The sequence below is a fragment of the Symphalangus syndactylus genome, chromosome 17 (assembly GCF_028878055.3).
Source record: "Symphalangus syndactylus isolate Jambi chromosome 17, NHGRI_mSymSyn1-v2.1_pri, whole genome shotgun sequence".
Lineage (NCBI taxonomy): Eukaryota > Metazoa > Chordata > Mammalia > Primates > Hylobatidae > Symphalangus > Symphalangus syndactylus.
Window position 1 is genome coordinate 41023634 of NC_072439.2, and position 22971 is coordinate 41046604.

A 22971-nucleotide genomic window follows, 5' to 3' on the forward strand; every position below is an offset into this window, starting at 1 on the left:
TTATAAGATCTGCAACAATGAACACTCATTATCGCACTTGGCTTGAGACGTTTCACCAGAAAACTGCATCTCAGACACTGCAGTACGACCGGATTCACACATTACCACACTGCAAGCTGATTCACCATCTCAACAGCACAAAACACTCTGGAGTGCAGAAGTTGGCTTTCAAAAACGGCTGGAAGCCCTTTTAAAGGCCTGAGTCAGAAGTATAAATAATTTCATAACCAAATACCATTAGAAAATCCTGTTGTGATGGATAAATACCCATGAATCACAGCTGTCTCTCAGCATGATAAGCCAGGCAGCAACTAATTAGCTTCTTAGAAGCACATGAAGCTACCTTTTAATAATAATGCTTCTTGAACAAGAAGGATTATGACGTTCTAGTTTCATTTTGCAAATTATTTCTTTATCATCTCTAAAGAAATACTTTTAATAAAAAGAAACAGAATCTGTCAAAGGCATCAGAATCCCTCGCTGTGGATATTTTGGTTTGGCTGTCTCGCTCGGGGCTGCTATGTTTATATTTTTTCCAAACAGTCAAGAATCTATGGTTACCAGGTTGTTAACAATTTAGAATTCAGTTTCTATTTTTTTCTAATAAGGCTTAAGACACTCAGAAAAGATGCCGGGAAACTTCAAAGTGTACAAAATACCAACATAAAATGCCTGTAACAGAAGAGTCAGGTTATAAGAAAGATTCTCTCTGTGGAGATACCTAGCAACGTCAGTGGTCTGCAGACTTCAAGAGCTCTTAACATAGTATTACAAACATGTCATCAGCCTTTCAACTCAGTGAAGTCTCCCATGGCTAAAATGACCACGTCTGTTAGATTGCTGGAGAATATTCTATCTGTCTATGTCCTTTTTCACTGGTAACATCCCAGCAGAGCCTGTATCACATTTGTCTCTCCAAGCAGGACTGCAAGCCTGTTAATGGAATGATCAGATTTCACATATCTTCTGTACTATAAGTTGCCTAAGTGTCAAGCCTAAGGGCATGGAGTAAGTTATTGATTAATAAAAAGCTATTGATTAGTACTATGGAATGCATACACAAAACCATATTCTTTTAAACTAGTGTTAACTGATTGGTTTCCCTAATGATATTCATTAGGGAAAATTTGGAAACTACAGGTGAGAAGTAAAGTGAATAAAAATCACCTCTAATCACTCATAGATAACAACTGTTTAAATTTGTTTATAACTGTCAGTATTTTTTCTACAAATCTATAGTTTTCACTCATACTGCATTTTCCTTCTCTTTAAAATATTCTTTTCCAAAAAGGGTCTCAAACTTCTTACATAAGCTAGGCATGTACCACAAATATAGGAGACTAACTGAGTGGAAGATATTAAGCTGCTTGCATAACAACTAAGGTACAACACACTCCACAGGCCAAAAAAAAAAAAACACCAACCAAACAAAACACATCTCTACAGAGCCACATACAACAAACCCTGGTTTGGCACCCTTGTAGTACAAAATCATTTTAAATAACAGTATAATATTCCAATACTAAGATGTAACTTACATAACCATTCCCTTCTTATTCCATACTAGATTCTTACATACACATTAGAATGGGAAGCCTGTAACTCTCAGATATTAGAAGTAAGTTCTGCTTTTTGGAGAGAGTATTCATCAATTAAATTAAGTTTAAGTTTAAGAATAGTAGTGTTATAAAGAGAACAACATTTCATGAGAAAAGCCAGGGAAAAACACAGAGAAAGAAAGAATTTCTTGACAGGAAGTGATGGCAAAATAAGAAACTGATATTCAAGAAATTTCCTAAAACAGATTTAAGAGGTTATAAAAACATGAGAAAGATCACTGTATGAAGTGCTACATAAGCAGAAGCAGTATGCGTTTCCACCTGAAAAGTGGAATGCACAAAGGTTAATAAGAAATCAATATGCTTTCCCCAAGGCAGTGAATTTAACAAGCAGCAACATAAGTGGTGCTTTGTCATATTTAACTCTATGTGACATCTAGAGGCAAATGTTCTAAGAACAACAGTGTGGCCTAAATCAGAGCTAAAAGGATGTGAATCACCTGAATACAGATGATAATTGCATAGGTGTCAATGAAATGCACAAGGAATATGTACAGAATATGACTAGCCCAGGACTAGAATTTAGCTGTAGAAATGCTCATGCAATAAAGAGCTGAGGAGTAAAATAGAATAAACTATTGAAGGAAATACTAGAGTTGCAAAATAATAAATGAACACAGTCTCCAGCATTTTTTTAAGCTGTTCTTTTTATAAGATGATTTGACCTTGCCTAAAAAGCAGAACCCGGGAGGTGGAGTCGAGATCGCGCCATTGCACTGCAGTCTGGGTGACAGAGCGAGACTTCGTGTCAAAAAACGAAACAAAACAAAACAAACAAACAAAAAGCAGAAATGAAGAGCCATGAGGAGGGAATCAAATAAAAAGACAACAGACTAAAATTAAATAGGGAAATGAGTAGCATAAGGAAGGACTGTAAAAACACACGAATTTAATAGCAGAATACATAATAATAACAAAAGTAAACCCCACGCTGGACACAGTAAAGAGTAGAAATGAAGCTGTGTGAAGTCTGAATCAGAAGTATAGAACATCAATTTAATATGCTCTCCATGACCAGAAAGCAAAGGAAATTGCAATGATAAAAGATATTGTTGAAAAAGAAACCATTATAAGAAAAATAAATGAGCTCAGGTATAGGCGCTAAAGCTGGAAACATCCTATATAATTTTCTGATTTGCAAGGTTAATAAAAATTGATTTAAAAAGAATTTTATGGATGGGGCAGGAAGAAAAAATAGCTTGTCCACAAAGTAATAAAAAGCAGGTAATATGAAATGACATAGAGCAACAACTATAGATATTTGAGGGAAAATTATTGTGACTCAAGTGTTTTATTTAATATTTTACTTAATTTGGACTACAGAAATCCAGGTAAATGGGTACACTGCTGAACATTTCCTCAACCATTTTTCCAGTGGTTCTATTTTCCTAGTTCTAAGTAACATATTTCTTGAGCTACAATGACAGAATTTCTTGACTTCTCTGATATCCACTTCAAAGCATTAACTGGTCTTTTTCTGTTCTAGCATGTGATAACAATGGCTAAGAATTTTATGCAGTTGGAACACTATGCCTGAATAATTTTTAAACAAAAATTTCTATTTATTTTTTCAACATTCAAAGAAGCACAGATTATAGAGCAACATAATGTCCACCTTAATTACCAAAGATCTCTGTTAATTATTTCCCGTGTCTGAAACTTAGACTGAATGGTCCTGGCCTTTGAATTTTGAAGTGGTAAAAATAATAAAAGCCACCCACCAACAGATATTATCTTCATCAACCGCTTCTAATATTATCTTTCCATCTAGGGCATATAAATGTCCCTACGCTGCTTACACTTGAAAATTTCTCTCTAGATAGATAGATAGATAGATAGATAGATAGATAGATAGATAGATAGATAATTTACTATATATATATTTTACTATAAATATATAGTAAAATCCTAACCAAGTAAACATGCAGAAGAAATAGGCATGTTTTTAAGATCTACAAACAATGTCACACAACTTGTTTTCCCAGGGTCTTCGATGATAATCCATGGCAATCATAGTCCTCTAACTATAGTCAGCTTTCCAATGTTTGAGGAAAAACACAGCCAAATTAACCTTCACTTTCCCTTATTTTATAACTATAAAATAGGGGATTATTTTCTACATGCATACCTTTTGCACTTGATCTTCCAAGATACTTTTAAATTAGAAAATAGAAAAGTTTGTTACAGAGCAATGAGAAGAATTAGAAATTGCATTCCTAAAATGAAACAAAAAGTCTGTTTTTTGGAGCTCTAGTTCTGTATCATCTGGCTTTCATCATAAAGCTAGATCTCACTAAAGATGAAAGGAAATGGACTGAAAAAAAAGAGAGGGAACGTCATTCAATTCTCTTTACCGTGCAGCCAAAATTATTTTAATGGACTTAATCAATTTCATATTTTGTTCTTCAGTAAACCAGCTATATACACGTAACTCCAAATTGCTTAGTTCTTTGAAATGGCAGGCACTAATTATGGTGAAACATTTTACAACATTTGAACAAACTTTTTCCTGTAGGGCTGAAAAAGATTATATAGCTACCTAACACTTATGAAGGGTGATAAGCAAGATGCCATAACTATGGCTCATAATATTCTGAGAAACAGACTCCACATTATATGACAAAGACTTCATGAACGAGTCAGATGACTGTGAAAAGGGCAGTATCATCTCTCTTAGGCTGGCTTTAGAACAAGTTGATTAAAATAAACCCATGTATTACTCTCCATGGCTAATAAACATCTTTTCACTCTACTTGTAGATCTAGTGGCAGCTGTGACTCAGCCAACAGAGCCTAGCTCTTGCAAAAATTAGCTGGCATCAATGGTGGCATTATCACTTATTTCTGCTGCAGTAACTCTGAGACACTGATACAGCCAGAATAGAGGTGGTAGTGATTTCCTTTGACATATGATGAGGTAATATAACTTTTGGCACTGCTGCTACTCATACTTTACCTCAATGATTTGACTGTAAAACACCTAGCTCCATTGTCTTATCCTTTTTTATTAGATTTTTACAAACTCTCCATCTACAAGTATGCTAATGGCACATTTCAATACATTTCATTTATACAGAGTTAATACCCTATGCCAGAGGAGACAGAGGAAGTAGATAGAAAACTGGATGACAGATAGATAAGACAGACATATAGATAGATAAAATAGATACACATTGAGTATGGAAAACCTTAAACTGTTTTTCCTCTGCCCTCACACCACAGCAATCAACTTCTGACCAATCAGCTTCATGCTGCTTCATGCTGGTGTTCCCAAACTCCCCCTTTAGGTTTGATTTCTTTGCTAGAGCAGCTCACAGAACTCAGGGAAAGTTGTTTACCGATTTGATCTAAAGGATATGATGAAGAAATACACAGGACAATGTATAGGGAAGCAGCACGGAGCTTCCATGCCCTTCCTGAATGTGCCACCCTCCAGGAACCTCCACGTGTTCAGCTATGGAGACTTCATTGAAAAATCATGATTGAAGCATAGATAACCATGTCAAAATGTGATCGGACAAAAACGGTATGACCTTACACTAACAGAATTAATGAGGAAACCCAGAAAGGCCTGTTAGATTCTTCTTGACCCTTCTGTGTGGCATTCCTTCCTCCAAGGGTATAGGGAGGATGCCCTCTGGACTGCGGGCCTTATGATCCACAATGGAAGATTAGAGTCCTGTCTTGGACAGTGAAAGGAGATCAAGAGAAGGCCAGGGAGAGATAGATTCTGTTTCCTGATCCTACTTCCGGGGCCCAAAGGGCCCCAATATTATTTTTAAAAGACTGTAACAAAGGTCTTTTGTTGTAAGCCAGAAATTGTGGATGAAAATCTTTATCAATGGATGGATGGATGCATGGATGGATGGATGCATCGATGGATAGATAGCTCATAGTATCACAGACATACAGACAGATGTGGAAGGATGATGAATGGATGACAGTTAAATAATATATGATAGGTATATGGCTAAAGATAATTTACATTCATTTTCAAAGGGCTAACTTTAACTTGATGAAAACTACTTAAATAAGTAGCAGTAAATGCAAAAACTTAAAAACCTTCTTTTGTTACATTTGTCATGGCAAGTTGTAAAGGATCCCCAAAATCCTAAGGTTTCCTTTCTTTAGGTATGTTCAACCCTAAGTTTGTGTGTTTATCTTCATACTTATGGAAAGAGAGCAGAAATCAAAGCAGAAAGGAAAATTCCCATGTATACTGGGTTGTTTTTTTGCTTTAGCTTTTGTTTTTGTTTTAAATACAAAAGTGGGAAACAAGAAATAATCGCTTTATTTTGGGCATACTCAATATTCTCACTGCTGCTAGAATTTCTTTATTAAACCACAGCTGACTTTTCAACAGTAACAATGGAACCCAAAAAACAGTAAAATAGTATCTTCATTGCACAATCAACTTATGTTTCCAGTCCAACAGAAAAAACTATCTTTCAAGAATAAGGGCAAAATCCCTAAATAAGGAAATTCTGAAAGTGTATTTTAGATAAACAGTGATCCCAAATGGATAGTGCAAGAACAAAGATGCAGGAAGAAATCAAGAGCATAGAAAATGATAAAAGATGTAGAAAATAAATTTTAAAGTCATCAACAGTATCTTGTGGTGCATAAATGCAAGCTCAAGAAAAGAGAATCAAAAGACATGACAACAATAGAACTAAAATTGGGAGAAGGTTAAAGAAAGTTAATGTGGTTTAAGTTGCATATATTATTCAGAATAAGGATAAAGATTTTATGTAACTTCAGATTTTGTTATGTTAAATATGTATGAGTAAAATTTCAGTGGCAACTACTAAAAATATATGCAAATATAACTTCCAAACTACTTGAGAAAAAATTGTATGAAAAAATATATATACACACACAAGCAAGGCAATTCAAAAAGGCAAAAAGAGAAAAAGAAGCATAAATAAGCTGGGAAAGAAAAGGCAACAGAAAATGGTAGATCTAATATGTATAAATGAATCAAATGTACCAAGTAAAAAGAAGAGCAATCAGTCTGGACTTAAAATTTATACTTTAGTCTTGTACAGGAAACATAACTTAAAATGATAGGAACAAGACTAAAAGCAAAAGGATAAAAAACATAAACAGAAAAGTCTAAGCAAAAGAAAGTGAAGATAGCCATATTAATCCAGACAACATAAACATTGAGGCAAAAAACATAACTAGAAATATAGAGGGTCATTCTGGGAATGAAACACAATCAAAAATAATACAAAGTTTTAAAAATACAGTGTAACAACTATGTACATAGCATTTACATTGTATTAGGTACTACAAGTAATCTAGAGATGATTTAAGGTACACTGAAGCAGAGGTGTTGGATATATGCCAATACTACACCATTTTATACAAGGGACTTGAACGTCCACAGAATTTGGTGTCCACACAACTGGGGTCATGAACCCGATACCCCATGAACATCAAAAGATGACTGTACTTTCCAAATTGACATACAGATTTAATACAGTTGACATCAAAACCCATATGAGTTTGTGGGGGTTTTCAAATTTGACAATCCAAAAAAAAAAGAAAAAAAAGGAAATTTAAAAGTTGATACCTTGCTGGAAGGACAATGGGCCAAGATGAGTCACTACTCTTGAAAAATAAAAGAAGACTTCTCCTTCCCCATATCAAGATTGACTATATGCTACTATAATAAACACAGTATATACAGAAAAAGAAAGGCCATTAGAACAGAATAGAAAACCCAGAATGAGACACACCCACACATCAGCCCTTCACATACAACAGAACAGCTACTGTAGATCGGGGGGAAAAGATGGACCTTTTAATAAATGGTGGTAAGACAACTGGGTATCCATGTGTAAAAAAATAAAATTGAACCCCTACTTCTTATTACATACAAAAGTCAATCGTTAAAAATTGATGGGTTAAAAAATTCATACCAAAAATAAGCTTATTAAGTTTTTAAGAGATCAGATAAGTGGTCTTGTGAGGCCACAGTTTTATAATGAGAAATCCTGCAATCTTCAATTTAATCTGCCCTAGCTGATGGTAGAGGATAGTCCCCTGAGCAGAAATCAAGATTATTATTCATGAAAAAAAACTAAATTTCTTATTTTCTTATTTTGGTAGCTTCAGGGGAAAAAAATATCCCAAAACCTCAAAAGATCCATCACTTGTGAACATGGATACTGACGTAAAGAAGTACTAATTGGCCAGGCGTGGTGGCTCACGCTTGTAATCCCAGCACTTTGGGAGGCCGAGGCGGGTGAATCACGAGGTCAGGAGATCGAGACCACGGTGAAACCCCGTCTCTACTAAAAATATACAAAAAAATTGGCCGGGCGTGGTGGCAGGCGCCTGTGGTCCCAGCTACTCAGAGAGGCTGAGGCAGGAGAATGGCGTGACCTGGGAGGCGGAGCTTGCAGTGAGCCGAGATCCCGCCACTGCACTCCAGCCTGGGCGACAGAGCGAGACTCCGTCTCAAAAAAAAAAAAAGAAAAAAAGAAGTACTAATTATTTGCTGATAATGCAAAACAGAAAAAAAAGCATATATATCTGAGGACTATCAGGAAAAAAACAGAAGACGACGTTTGTAACTTAAAACATCAACTCTCTAAGATATTTTAGGAGTACTTTCAGCAGAGAAATCAATGGCTAAACTAAGTTTCACTGCATTGTATAAGCTTCCGTATTTCTAGAAGAAAATTATACTGAGTTTCCATGTTTAAAAGAAAAGTAATAAGCTCTTAGAAAAAAATTAAAGGGTTTACTATAAACATCCAAATTAAAGTTGTAGGAGAAAATTTTCCTAAAATCTTCGAGGGTGACATTAACATTAATTATGCTCTATATTTAGAGAAAAATGTTCCTTTTGAAAGACTGATTTACTATCCTGCTTTATCTGTCTTTTGAGAACTTGGTGATGGAAGAATAAGGAGCCATTATAGCTCACATTTTAAGTGTCATTGACCAAAAAAGTTAATAGCAAGCTAGCCACTATAAATACCATTTTTCTGGTATCTATTTTACAAGTTGTTTTATATAGCTACCCCTTCATTAATGCTTCTATAAATACCATTTATCCAGTATCTATTTTACAAGTTATTTTATATAGGTACCCCTTCATTAATGATTCTATAAATACCATTTTTCCGGTATCTATTTTACAACTTATTTTATATAGATATGCCTTCATTAATGCCTCCAATCAACTTTTTATTTTATCCCTAGAAATGGGACAAATCCATAAATTTCAATAACTAAAAATCTCCCAGTGAAGTTTATTTGTCAGTTACTGATTATTCCACAACTTGTGACATTTCTGTTTTGAAGATAAAGGATAGACAGAAAAACCAGTTACAGGACTACTTTCTTTCACAAGGAGTGAAAGAAACTTTCACAAACAACATGCCCCAATATTTACTTGCAATCCAAATTAGTTTTCCTTTGACAGACAGGGGAACAAGGAGATATTCCTGCCAACAATTCATTGAAGTATAATGCCTACATCTAAATTAGTAAAAAAAAAAAACACTGAAGAAAAAAAAAAAAAGCAGCTGCTATGTCTCTATTCAGAATCACACAGCAGCTGTGAAAGCAGTTTTATTCTTCCACTTCCAAGTCAATGCATCAAAACCCTTGCCCAGAAGTGTGCCAGCAACTACCACACTAATTGCAAAATTGCCATAGCAATGAAATGACAATAGCCATGCACGTTCATTTGGATGACCAAGCCAGGGCTATTTATAACCGGAAGAATGACTCCAACAAGAAAGTCATGGAGGACGGACTAATTAAGGTGTGCAAATCCAAATATATAAAGACTTGACTTCATGTTTTATTCAGCTTACCCCAGAAAAATGTTGACTATAGTCTCATTAACTATTTTTTACTTTTTTTAAAAAAAACATCAGTTCTTACACAAAATATATCAAACTTCGAATTATTTTTCTCCAGTGATTTTTGTATGAGAATTCTTCAGTACCAATTATAAATAACATTTAAAATATAAAATATATGGCCAGGCATGGTGACTCATGCCTGTAATCCCAGCACTTTCAGAGGCCAAGGTGAGAGGATCGCTTCAAGCCAGGAGTTTGAGATCAGCCTGGGCAACACAGTAAGAACCTGTCTGTATAAAACATTTTTTAAAATTAGCCAAGCATGGTCGGGCACACCTGTGATCCCGGCTACTCAGGTAGCTGTGGCAGGATGATCACTTCAGTCAACAAGTTCAAGGCTGCAGTGAGCTATAATTGCTCCACTGTACTCCAGCCTGGATGGCAAAGACAGAGCGCCCTGTCTCTAAAATATATGTATTATATTATGTGTATTGTGTATACATATATATTAATATGTATACTCACACATACATACACACGTACCCCTAATCCACTTGTCACAAGAAAGTGGTCTTAACTTTTTAACATGTAAGTTTCAAAAATAAATAGTAAACATTATTTTGATATATTTCAATGTAAATAAAAATACCTAATATGGAGTCATTATTTATTGATAAAAGAAGGAAAGAATAAAAATGACAATAATCTCTGAAAAAGACTAACAGACTCCCACAGTGCAAGGAAATTCTTTTTAAAAGCAAGGGAACTTCATTCCAAGTAAGTGTCCCACGGTGTTCTTCTGCCTTCTTAAAATTACCAAAATCGGAATCCATCACAAGCAAGCTACATCTCATAGGAAAATCTCAGTAGACTGACTTTCCACCATAACAAATAGAGCAAAATATTTCATCAAAATTGTTACTGTTTCCATTGAGGATGCTGTTCAAGGCTATCATAAAAGACTAAGTGTTAGTTGTGAGAAGCAACAGCAAAAATCACAGTGAATCATTAGTTTTAGTACTAGAAATCCTTCAAAAACCTGTAACTGATGGTTAATTAAATCAAACCTTATCAAATAAAAATTCAATCTAAAAATTGATCATTTCAAAGAAAAATTATTTTTTCTTAAAACTGAATAATACTGATTAAAAGGAGCATTTAAAAACTAAATATTGATATCCTTAAGTGACGCAGCAAAACAATCCCAGTTTATTTCTAATTCATTAAGCAAATACTGTATATACTGATACCAGAAAGTTATACTTATCTTGAAAAGCTTAAATTTTAGATACTAAAAAATGAAGAGATAGAACAGCAATATTTAAGTGAGACCAGAAAGCAAAATGAAGGTAACTCCCGTCCACAGAAGGCTACCTGAACAGGAATATCGACATGAAAATAAATTGCTGAGAGTACACAATAATTATGGATTATTCTGGCTATGTTAATAACTTACTCAAATCTCTCTGCTACCCTGTACAATCTGCCCTTTTATAAACTATTGTTGCCAGGCATGGTGGCTCACACCTATCTTATAATCCCAACACTTTGGAAAGTCAAGGCAGGAGGATTGCCTGAGTTCAGGAGTTCCAGACCAGCCTGGGCAACATAGTGAAACCTCATCTTTACAAGGAAAAAAAAAAAAAAAAAAACTAGCTGGGCATGGTAGTGCATGCCTGTAGTCCTGGCTACTCAGGAGGCTGAGGCAAGAGGATCACTTGAGCCCAGGAGGTCAAGGCTGCAGTGAGCTGTGATCATACCACTGCACTCCAGCCTGGGCAACAGAATGAGACTGTCTCAAACAAACAAACAAAAATTGTTAGCTGTCAGCTGTCATCCAAGACTCTATAAATGTTCTATATGGCTTGGATACCTTATAACTTCTCTACCACAACCTGAAGTGACCCAAAGGGCCAATTATTTTCAGAGGATACAAATATTCTATTGTGATACTTTATTACAAAACATAACCACAATGGAGATGAGGTGAGTCAGGAGCTAAACAATGATTTCTTAAATACCTACCATGAGGTAGGTTTTACATAAGCGTTTTATTTCAAAGTCTCACAAAAGCACATTGAAATAGTTATTGTTAGCCCCATTTTACAACCAGCTATAACATCAGAAGCGTGATAAAACACCCAAGGTCACACAGCCAGTAAATGGCAAGACTGTCTAATCCTAATATTCATGTTTATGTGGCTAAACAGTCCCTCTAAAAGTATTTATACTTGGCACACTTTTTAAAAAGCTTTAGAAAACTTACACATTCAAAGCAACTTAAGAAAACACACACATATTAAACGGAGCATCCTAATCGAAGTAACTAAGTGTAGAGGTTTGAGATTAAATATTTATAAATTTAACTTTGAGCCCCTGAAACCTACCACTCTCCCCAGGCAAAGAGGTCAGCCAGAAAGCTTCAGGCCTGCATCTCATGATGTATAATGCAATGAGTGAAAGAACAAACTGTACTGAGTGTAACATTCAGTAAATGGCCCCAAAGCTAGCCATAAAACAAACCCACACATATTCCTCTAGTCCTACTTATCTAAAATATCACTATCCTAAAGGAAAATCGAGTAGTACATCAATGTCTGGTCAGGGAAATAACATGCACTTTTAAAGAAAGGGATAAAGCATTAAAGACTATCAGCTCCTTCAGACTCTGCCTAATAAATATTCACTAGGAAAAGATGTCCCACTATGTTCTAGAGGTAGAATTAAGATATAAATAAGCAATAATAATCCATCACTTATTCCGAAAATGTTTCACACATACCAGAATAAAATGCCATGCCTACACATAAAATGTAAAATACAAGGAACTGAGTGATGTAGCTGGAGACAAACAAGTACAATTAATAAAAACACATAATTATGATGGTGCATAATATGGTAAGTGTACTCCTGTGGATAAGAAAGACTCATGAGTTCGCTCATAAGAGGCGGAAGATTGCTTTGGGTTTGTCAGGCAGTTTCATGAACTAAGCTTGCAAGTTAAAATGAAGTAAGTCAATGAAAAGAAAATTAAGTCTTCATGAAAAGATATCAGAGCCACATAACTATCAAAAGCTAAATCTCAAAGTTGACAAAAAGCTTTTTTTCTCAAATTATGAGATTTAAAAATCTTAAAGACTTAGTTTTACAATTCTTAGGGAAACTAATTTAAATAAATTCAAAGTAAATCATACACGTTATGTGGCATACAGACAGAACATGTTTGAATTTCACTAACGAACAATATTCAAGTTGCAGCTTTGCCACTTACACTTCATATGTAACCATGGGAAAATGACTTATCTGGTTCCTGGTGTACAAAAATGTAAATTGAGGGTGATACCAAGAGGCTTTAGGATTCAGTTAGCTAATGTATAGGATGCATGAGGAAAGCACAAGTGCTAGTTTACTATATAAATTCTTATTTATTATTTATTATTTATTTTTAAGCAATAGGGTCCTCCGCTGTGCTCAGGCTGGAGTACAGTGGTGCAATCACAGCTCACTGCAGCCTTGAACCCCTGGGCTCAAGTGATCCTCCCACCTCAGCCTCCCGAGTAGCCAGGACTACAGTCACGCGCCAGCACGCCTGGCTAATTTTTTAATTTTTAATTTTGGTAGAGATGGGATCTCACTTTGTTGCTGTTGCTGTTGTTGATAATATATTTTGTATCTAAGAATCATGTTTATTTGAAAGAACCTTACTCTTTAGTAATAAAATGAGTATATTATTTAAACATACTAAACATGGTTAATATTGTTTCCAAATCCTTTTAAACCATCTTATTTACACAGACATGCTAATTCTATGCAATTCGTGTTAATTTCTAATATCATTCTGCTGTTTCCCTAAACATATAGCTTTCTACTCATTTTTGTCTCATCATTCTACTAATACTAATTAGTATTACTACTACACATCTATTCTGGACTGCAGAAACTACTAATTTATTACACATCTATTCATGACTGCAGAAATATTAAAGCACATACAACTGCACGTTTCTTCTCTCTCCCCAAACTTTATATTAGTCAAAGAATATTCAGCATAAAATCCAATTTTTCTATTTACTTTTTCTCTTCTTTCTACTTCACTGTTTAATCCCATAGACAGGTTGCTTCCGGTGAAAATTGCTTATTCTTTTTTTCTTGTTGAAGAAAGGGTCTCACTCTGTCACCCAGGCTGGTGCACACTGATGCAATCTTGGCTCACTGCAGCCTCGACTTCCTAGACTCAAGAAATCCTCCTGCCTCAGCCTCCTGAGGAGCTGGGGCAACGGGCAACCACTACCATGCCCAGCTGTTTATTTTTTGTTTTATTTTTATAGAGACAGGGTCTCACTATGTTGCCCAGGGTGGTCTCCAACTACTGGCCTCAAGTGATCCTCCCACCTCAGCATCCCAAAGTGCTGGGATTACAAGGATAAACCTCTGGCAAGTTTTACTAAAGAAAAATTAGTTTGCTTGGTTTACTTTTCACCAGTATCTTCTGGCATGCTTCTAAACATATCAGAATAACCTGGATCAATGACAGCCAGTGTGCACAGTCTGTAGTATTTTCCACATGCTGTGCCCAGTCCAGTATTATTACCACTGTAGTGATGAACACCAGTTTGGGCCAACATGGTATAGTACTCTATTGGGGATTTCTTCAAAGCTGGGCACTTGTTAGTGAGGATGACCAACTTTGCCTTTTCTTATCTAATCATCTTCAGAATCTGCTTGTACCCCAGCACATACTTTCCACTTTTCATAACAAGTTGGAGCCTAGAGTTGATCAACTCTAGTGACTTTTTCATCGTTTTTGCCACCATCATATTCCTGGCTTAGGTGCCAGATGGCCAACCAAGAACAGCCGCCAAGATGGCCAGGGAATGAGAAAAGCAAATTGTTCATTCTTATCATGGTGAACAAATGTTTTGTTTCACAGAAAACTTAACCCTCAGAATTATAAATTTTCCCATAAACTTAAAAATAACATACTCTACAAAAATGGTATCATAGACACAGCTGATAAATGTCAAACTAATTAACTTAATATGAGTTATTTTGTTTTTTTTCTCATCCATTCACTGATGAGAGGTAAAAACAGCAGGAATATGGCCCAAACACAAGTCACAAAGAAAGAGCTAGACAGCGCCTGAACAATCAAGAGCTGACCACAGTGTCTTCTTGTAAGGAATGTGGCCACTGGTGAACAGCCATGTCTAGGAATGTCTAGATATAAAATGGGCAGAAGAAGACAGTCTTGCATACATTTATGCATCTCATTTGTGCTTAGCTAATGGATAATTATATACTTCATACTATAGTTATAAAAATAATGTATAAGGAGAATCTAGTATAATTTTGGAAAGATTAGGTACTTAGTGTCTGTTGAAATGAAGGAGTGAGGAAAGAAAAAGAGAAATAAAAAGGAGATAAGAATACAATGTATCTAAGATCTCAAAGTCTTTCTGGTATTCACTCTTTCTGGTATTCATTCCCAGAAATAGTACATTCAAAAAACATGTATAGCTTAATGAATGCAATTATACATTATACTTATTCATTAAATGTTTCCAAACAATCCTTTTAGTGGTATTTAGTAACAAATTTATCTCTTTTGCATCCATTCAATAAAAAAATTGGGTGAAAACTATGTGCATCTTAAATATGTCAAGAAATATAAAGAAATTAAGTCAGAGAAAAAAGAAAACTCTCCTGAACTATGGTCTCTAGTATAATAGCTGACATTTCTGTAATGGTACCTTTTATTATAATCCATTAGCAACTGCTAAATTACCAGCATCTACAGATGCTATCTTGCTACCATGGAAATGCAGAATATATGAATTAATTAGGACCGTAGTTGAAAAAAAAAAGGACAGAAGGGTGCCTAGTTTCTACAGGAAGCGGTTTCCTTCAATCGTTTTTATTATTATTATTATTCATCTAACAAATATCTCATGTTTTAAAATCTAATTATTAGGCATGTAACCTTTTTTATCAGACAAGGCATCAGTTCCACATTACTTACTTGCTATGACTTCTTAAATTCTGGATTTAATCAACAGTTTTCACGTCAATACTGTGCACCTCTAACTTTTTGCTGCTCATTATTTCTTACATACAATCAGTTTAAGAGAGCTATTTGTCATTGTTACAAAAACACTACTATCACCATGGTTCCTTTCCTTAAGAGGTAGTTTATAAACAAATTTTTATAGAGGTTTCCAAACACCAAAGTTATCATAAGTGAATGTAATAAGTATATTCCCTCAGAAAGGCATAAAGGGAATATGATATAACCTAATTTGTCATTTATTATTAGTTTGACAAAGGGTATTATTAGAAGGCCAATTAGTCTGTATAAAATCTATGGCAGGAAAAAAAAAAAAACTCAAAGACTTGTTAAAATGTTTCTGGCAGAGACAGGGTAAAGAGTGCCCTGACAAACCAGTGAGAAGTTCTGCTTGATTTGGTAGATTTCTCTATACATTGGAAAGAAATCGAAGAACATGAACATTTATCAGTCATCAACTACACTGTACTAGGAACGCAAATAACTGCTTTGTTCTGATTACAAGTTCACCCAACAACTTTCCATAAAGGTGTCAGATCCTTCTTCTGTAAGAAGAGACGGAACAAAAAACCCCAAAACACTGACCAGCTAAACAGGGCACTTTAATTCGCTTGGTACTTCTCCTTATTTTACAAAAAGCATTCTGGTCCTTTCTGAAGTCTATTTTACGTTGGGTTAATGGAAATAGTCAGCTCTATCCCCAATCAACTCAATAAGAACTGAAAAGGAAAAAATCAACTTTACAGAACAGAAAAATGGAAGGCCAGAACCTGGATTTGGGTGATGCCAAAGTAATGCCATCCAACAAGATCCTTTTTGAACAGCCATTTGACATCTTCCCTTAAATATCAATCTTCTCAGTCTCTATTCAAAATGCTTCTTCTTCTGTTGTGACCATCGTAGTTACTTCCCTTCACCTCTGGACATCCTTTAAACATTTTTTATTGCAGCATTTTCTTATTCCTAACCACATAAAATAATAAAATCTGTTTGGCGTTTTTGTCAAAGCACTTCCAAGTCATTATCTCACTTGATGCTTAGGGCCACCTTCGGAATATAAGCAGGACAAATATCAGCCCATATTTATATAAAGGAACAGACGACCCAACCAGTTATATGCAGGAACTTCAAGGTGGGGATTAGGGCAGTAGTTCTCAGATACGGCCCTCTGAACCCTCTTACCTAGGGACAACTGTCACCTACTGGACACATTTGCTAGTCAACAACCAGCAGAAGTTTTGCTACTGGCACTTAGTGAATACAGGCCAGAAATGCTGCTAAGCATCTTACAAAGTCCATTTTTGGGCTGTCTCACTGATCTACACGTCTATTCTTTCACCACACTGTCTTGATTACTGTCACTTTTTAGTCATTCTTTTTATTTTACTATTTTTTAAAGAGATAGGGTACTGCTCTGTTGTCCAGGCTGGTCTCGAACTTCTATTGATATGATGTGATTAGTCTGTTGATGTGATAATATCAATTTTAAAACGCTGAATCAGTCTTGCATACTTGGGACAAATCCCACTTCATAATGGTATATAAGTCTTTAGTGTTGAATTCAATTTTATAATATTTTGTTGATGATTTCTACATCTATGTACCTGAGAGATACTGGTCTATAGTTTTCTTATAAAGTATTTGTCTGGCTTTGGTATTAATACTGGCTTCATAAAATGAGTTAGAAAGCATTCCCTCTGCCTCCACCTTCTAAAGGAAATTCTAAACAATTGGTACAGTTTCTCTCTTAAATCTTTGGTAGAATTCACTTGTAAACTCATCTGAACCTGGTGCTTTCAGTTTGGGAAGGTTATGATACATTGTATCTTTCAGGGAATTGGTCCATTTCATCTAGGTTATCAAACTTGTAGGGATAGAGTTATTCATAGTATTCCTTTGTCATTTTTCATGTCCATGGAATCTGTAGTGCTGTCACCTCTTTCATATCTGATATTCATAATTTATGTGGTCTCTTTTTTTTCTTAGCCTGACTAAAGCTCTGCTTACTTTACCTTTTCAAATAACCAGTTTTTTTGTTTTGTAGATTTCCTCTATCAATTTCCTGTTTCCAATTTCATTTCCACTCCAATATTTACTATTTCTCATCTTCTGCCTACCTTGGATTTAATTCCCTCTTTTCTTGTCTCCTAAGGTCAAAGCCTAGAAGACTGACTCTAGCACTTTCTCCTTCTGTTACTAAATACCTCAAATACTATAAATTTAAAAGCACTGATTTCAGTGAATCCCCAAAATTTTCATTTTTCACTTTCATTTAGCTCAAAATTTTTTGCTATTTTTATTGAGATTTTTTGACTCATGTTACTTAGAAGTGTGTTGTTTAACCTGCAAGCATTTTGGAATTATCCAGCTATCCTTCTGCTGTTGATTTTGTTTAATTCTACTGTGGCCTAAGGACAGTTATTATATGATTGTATTCTTTTTAAATTGTTAAGGTTTCATGGTTCAGAATGTGTTCTATGTTCTATGTTCTATCTGAGCTAGGGAAGAATGTGTATTCTGTTGTTGGATGAAGTAGCCTACAGATGTCAATTATATCCAGTTGAGTAGTGGTGTTGTTGAGTTCAACAATGTCTTTACTGATTTTCTGCCTGCTAAATCTGGCCATTTCTGATAGAAAGGTAATGAAGTCTCCAACTATAATAGTGATTCATCTATTTTTTCCTCACAGTTCTACCAGTATTTGCATTGAGAATTTGGTCACTCTGTTATTAGGCACATAAGGTAAATTATAGAACTAACACTTTTACCATTATAGAACAGGTCTCTTTATCCCTGATAACTTTACTTGCTCTGAAATCTGCTGTTTGAAATTAATATAGCTAATCCTATTTTCTTCTGATTAATGTTAGCATCGCATATCTTTCCCATGCTTTTAATCCATGTATATTTATATTTAAAGAGTTTCATATAGACAGCAATAAAGTTGGGTCTTGTTTTTTTAGGCACTCCTGCAATCTGTCTTTTAATTGGTACATTTAGACCACTGACCTTCGAAGTGATTACTGATAATTAGATCAAAGTCTACCATATTTATCGTTTTCCATTTCTTTGTTCTTATTTTTGTCACTCACCCTTTTCCTGCCTTGTGTGGATTTAGTTGAGCATTTTACGTGATTTTATCTTCACTAATTTCTCACCACATTGGCTATACTGCTTTCATTACTTTTTCTTTGTGCTGGCCCTAGAGTTTGCAATATACATTTACAACTAATTCAGGTCCACTTTCAAGTGCCACTAGATCATTTCATGAGTAGTATGAATACCTTATAATAGCAAAATAATGCTAATTCCTTCCTTCCATCCCTTGTATAATTTCTGTCATGCATTTCACATATAAATAAGCATACACATATACACACACACGTACATACAAGCACATGTACACACCAGAAAGAATCTCTGAGCTTGAGGATATATGTATGTAACAGAAACCTCCAAACCTGAAAAGCAAGGAGAAAAAATACTGGGGGGAAACAAACCATGTATATATGTGCTTAAGTATAGACAGGTATATATATATAGGCAAGCACACATAACCAAAGGCATTATTGCTACTATTTTCAATAAACTGTTGTCTCAGATCAATGATTAATTTAAAAATGAAAGTTTTATTTTACCTTCATTTCTCTCCAATGTTTTCTTACGTAGATCTGAGTTTCTGACTTGTATCATTTTTTACATTTCTTGCATGGTAAGTCTACTGGCAACAAATTTCCTTTGTTTAAGCAAATTTCTATTTATCCTTCTCTTTTGAAGGAAAAATTTAACAGAGTACAAAATCCTAGATTAGTAGGGCTCCATTCTTTCAACACTTTAAATATTTCACTCCACTCTCTTCTTGCTAACACTGTTCCTGAGAAAAAGGTATTCTCATCTTTGCTATTATATAGATAACATATAATATTATTTATTATAATCTGGCTTCTTTCAGGATTTTTACCTTTGATTTTTCTGTAGTTTAAAAATGACATGCCTTCACATAGCTATTCTGCCATTTATTCTGCTTTGTCAACTAGGAAATTGTGGGATCTGTGGTTTGGCTGGGAAATGCTCACTCATTATTGCTTCAAATATTTCTTCTTTTCCTTTCTCTCTTCCTGGTATTTCTTTTATATGTATGTTACACCTTTTGTAGTTGCCCCCATGGTTCTGATATTCTGTTATGGTTTATTTACTCCAGTATTTTTTCACTTTGCTTTTCAGTTTTGGAGGATTCTTTTAAAAACATCCTCAAGCTTGGACATTCTTTCTTCAGCCATGTCCAGTTTATCAAAGCCCAGCAAAGACATTTTTTTTTTTTTTTGAGTCGGAGTCTTGCTCTGTCACCCAGGCTAGAGGACAGGGGTGTGATCACAGCTCACAGCAGACTCCAAATCCTGAGCTCAAGGGATCCTCCCACCTCAGCCTCCCAAGTAGATGGGACTACAGGCATGCACCACCTATGTCCAGATATTTTTAAAACTTTTTAAAGAGATGCAGTCTTCGTATGTTGCCCAGGATGGTCTCAAACTCCTAGTCTCAAGTGATTCTCCTGCCTCAGCCTCCCATAGCATTGGGATTACAGGCATGAACTGCTGCACACAGCCCCATATTCTTCATTTCTGGCACAGCGTTTTTAATCTCTAGCATTTCTTTTACAGATTCTTAGAATTGTCATCTCTCTGCTTACATTACCCATCTGTCCTTGCAAGCTGTTTTACCCATTAAAGCCCTTAGCTTATTATTCATAGTTGTTTTCAGTTCCCAATCTGATGATTCCAGAACCCCTGACATATCTGGGTTTGATTCTGATGTTTGCTCTGTCTCTTCCTTCAGCCCATTTTTCCCCCTTTTACTGTATCTTCTCATTTTTTTCTTGATAGCCAGACATGACACACTGGTTAACAGATACAAATACATTGTCAGTAATAAAGTGGTAAGGTGTAGGAGGAGGAGAAACACTCTACAGTGTTATGATTGGGTCTCAATCTTCAGTGAGGCTGTGCCTCTGGACTGTGAACTTCACAAGTGCTTCTCAGTTCTCTTCTCTCTTAGTTGGAACAGAATGGCTAGAGGGTACAGGAGTTTAATATTCCCCTTTTTTCAAATAAAAGGCTAGAGAGAATTAGAATTGGGTGCTTTGCTTACCCCAGGCCACTTACACTGTGTTTTAACTAATTTTTTCTGAAGCAGACCTCGTTTAAAAACAAAACAAAACAGAGTACTCTGCCATACTTCAAAATGGCTCTTTTTCCCTTCCTTGTGCCAGAAGCAAAGGAAATTTTTCTCAAATATTCACTGTGAAAACCTGGTAGAGCAGCAAGAGGTGAAATTCATAAGAGTAGAAGACCCCTCCACCCACTCTGCTGACTAGGTCCTCCTGGAGTTTTTAAAATCTAAGATTTGTCCACAGTGAATCTCTAGCAATTTGTCAACTATAATGCAGGTTTTCCTATACAAGCAATGTTTCCCATGAAAGACTTTGTTAATTGGTTATCACTCAGCTAAATTATGGTTAGCTGTATCCACCTGTCTCTCCAGTTTTGGGGGTAGTGGTTTGTCCTATGACCTCACTTCTCTATAGGTCCAGGAAGAACTGCTGATTTTTCAATTTGTCCCATTTTTCACCTGTTAGAGCAGACTGGTGACTACAAGCTCCTGACATGCCCAACTATTTCATTATCAGCAATTTGATTATATTATCATCTGGGCATGGCTTTCTTTGAAATAATACCATTTGAAGTTTGCTGAGTTTCTTGAATCTGTAAGTTTATGTCTTTCACCAAGTTTGGAGAGTTTTCAGGCCTTGTATCTTTAAATATTTTTTCTTCAGATATTTGTTTTTCCTCTTCTGGCATTATGCTGGCACAAATGTTAGAAACCCAAATATTGCCCTGCAAGTCCCTAAGAGTTGGTTCATTTTTTTTTCCATTTTCCCTCTTATTTTAGGTAATTTCTATTGTTTGAATTATTTCTATTTATCTGTCTTAAGTTCACTCACTTTTTTCATCTCTCTCTGCTATTAAATCAATCCATTTTCCATTTGAGTCCTTTATTAAAGTATGTGTTTTTCTGTTGAGAACTTCTATCTTTCCATTCATTGCAAGTGTTTTCACCTTTATATCTTGGATCACAGTTCCAAAGCCAATTTAAAGTTTTTGTGTGATAAATCCACCATCTGGGTCATCTTGTAGTGAGCACCTGTTATCTTTTCCCTTAACAACTTGTCAGATTTCCCTGATTCTCTATATGTTAGGTGCCTCTGCATTATATTCTGAACATGTTGGATATTATGTTTTCATTGGGTCCTGTTAAAAATGTTTTCTTAAAAGTGCAGGTTTGTCAAGACCATCCTGGTTAACACGGTGAAACCCCGTCTCTACTAAAAATACAAAAAATTAGCCCGGCGCAGTGGCGGGTGCCTATAGTCCCAGCTACTCAGGGGGCTGAGGCAGGAGAATGGCGTGAACCCGGGAGGCGGAGCTTGCAGTGAGCCGAGATTGCGCCACTGCACTCCAGGCTGGGCGAAAGAGCGAGACCCTGTCTCAAAAAAAAAAAAAAAAAAAAAAAAAAAAAAGTGCAGGTTTGTTACATAGGTAAACCGCATGTCACTGGAGTTTGGTGTACAAATTATTTCATCTCCCAGGTAAAGAGCATAGTATCTGATAGGTAGTTTTTTGATCCTCACCCTCCTCCCAACCTCCACCCTCAAATAAGCCCAGTGTCTACTGTTCCTCTTTGCATCCATGAGTAGTCAGTGTTTAGCTCTAAGTGAGAACATGAAGTATCTAATTTTCTGTTCTTGCATTAATCCACATAGGATAATGTTACTAGCAGCATCCATGCTGCTGCAAAGGACATGATCTGATTTTTTTTTATAGCTGTGTAGTATTCCATGGTGCATATGTACTACATTTTCTTTATCCAGTCCACCATTGATGAACATCTAGGTTGATTCCACATCTTTGCTATGTGAACAGTGCTGTGATGAACATATGTTTGCATGTGTCTTTATGGTAGAATGAATTATATTTCTTTGGGTATATACCCAGTAAGGGGAGTGCTGGATCGAATGGTAGTTCTGTTTTACATTCTTTGAGAAATCACCACAATGCTTTCCACAGTGGTTGAACTAATTTATGTTACCACCAGCACTGTGTTTCCTTTTCTCCACAGCCTCTCCAGCATCTGTTTTTTGTATGTTTTTTGTTTTTGACTTTTCAATAATTGCCATTCTGATTGGTGTGAGATGCTATCTCATCATGATTTTGATCTGCATGTCTTTAATGATTAATGATGTTGAGCATTTTTTCATATTGTTGTTGGCTGTGTGTGTTTTCTTTTCAAAAGTGTTCATGTCCTTTGCCCATTTTTTACTGGGGCTGTTTGTTTTTTGCTTGTTGATTTAAGTTCCTTGCAGAATCTGGATATTAGACATTTGTTGGATGCATAGTTTGCAA

The 22971-nt window shown here is 35.6% G+C and overlaps 1 protein-coding gene and 1 pseudogene across 1 annotated transcript in view; both read right to left on the reverse strand.

Moving 5' to 3' along the window:
* SLC2A13 (solute carrier family 2 member 13) overlaps positions 1-22971 on the reverse strand; it is a 367374-nt gene that overhangs the window by 314978 nt on the left and 29425 nt on the right. The gene's annotated exons all lie outside the window — the stretch shown is intronic.
* On the reverse strand, positions 13917-14264 carry LOC129466554 (large ribosomal subunit protein eL30-like; annotated as a pseudogene).